The sequence below is a fragment of the Sinocyclocheilus rhinocerous genome, unplaced genomic scaffold (genome assembly GCF_001515625.1).
Source record: "Sinocyclocheilus rhinocerous isolate Xijiao unplaced genomic scaffold, SAMN03320098_v1.1 C36323347, whole genome shotgun sequence".
In the NCBI taxonomy this organism is placed as follows: domain Eukaryota; kingdom Metazoa; phylum Chordata; class Actinopteri; order Cypriniformes; family Cyprinidae; genus Sinocyclocheilus; species Sinocyclocheilus rhinocerous.
Window position 1 is genome coordinate 1 of NW_015778692.1, and position 1,009 is coordinate 1,009.

Consider the following 1,009-nt stretch of genomic DNA (forward strand, 5'->3'; position numbering starts at 1 on the left):
TATCGTTTGTTTGCCAACCGCCATAAAACTCCAAAAGAAGAAGTTGTAATATACAAGTCATATTGTGCTAACTTCTGTCAGCCACTGAATGATTGTCCGATTAGCCCTTTGCCATAACCACATCCTCCAACAGACAGGTAATGCACACACACAATTACTGACATGCAAATTGGCACCTTTTCTGATTGGCTAACACAATCACATGTTTCAGTGATACTGGTCAAGAAAGACAAAAAACAGCAATTGCAATTGACATTTGTTTTATTATTACAGAAAGAAATAAACCAAAACACATAGATTTGAAGATTTTATGATAAGAATGTACAAAATACAGTTTCAAATTCTGCAAACATCAGCAGAAACAGAGGACACACTGACACAAAGATTATTCAGTGACATTGGGCAACGTTTTTTCCCACAGCTGCCTCTCATGTTTGTTTCCTTCCGTTTTCCCTTTCCTTTTTTCACCACGCCAACGTCCAGCATGTTTCGGTTGTGTCACGAGTGTTTTGTAATGAGTGTCAGGCGGCTTGTAGCTGTGGCCCCTGATCTACTGGTAGGGCAGCAAGGGCTGCGACCTCTTTTCTGGGGGTCAGGGATGCGAAAAGTGTGTCCAGGATTCCCAAGACCTGTAGAAGCTCTTGCTGAAGTTCTGCTTCCCGACCCAACACCTCCATAAGACGCTGCAGCTGCCGCTCGACTACAGGTGACTGGTGAAGAACCTGCTGATACAGATCTACACACACACACACACACACACGTTTTAATATGTAGAAAACCTTTGAAAACCAGAGCAAAACAATACTATTTCACAAGCAGCAGTTCACTTCTTCATTCTCATTTGCTTACATGCACATGATACAATATGAAACTCACCAAGAACAATATCCCCGACCATGAGCAGAGGCCGAGAGAAGCGTGGGTCAAAGATGTGCCTGAAAAACAACACACAAAAACGCCCTCTAACTTAATTTCAGAATAATTTCATATCAAGTCATCATCACAAAAT

General features: G+C 41.8%; 1 long non-coding RNA gene across 1 annotated transcript; it reads right to left on the bottom strand.

Moving 5' to 3' along the window:
* Nucleotides 1-243: 243 nt before the first annotated feature.
* LOC107735829 (uncharacterized) lies at nucleotides 244-952 on the bottom strand. Its single transcript, XR_001639523.1, has 2 exons — nucleotides 877-952; nucleotides 244-736 (listed from the first exon to the last, which is right to left on the bottom strand). It is a non-coding gene; the product is annotated as an uncharacterized LOC107735829 (long non-coding RNA).
* Between the last annotated feature and the right edge of the window lie 57 nt (nucleotides 953-1,009).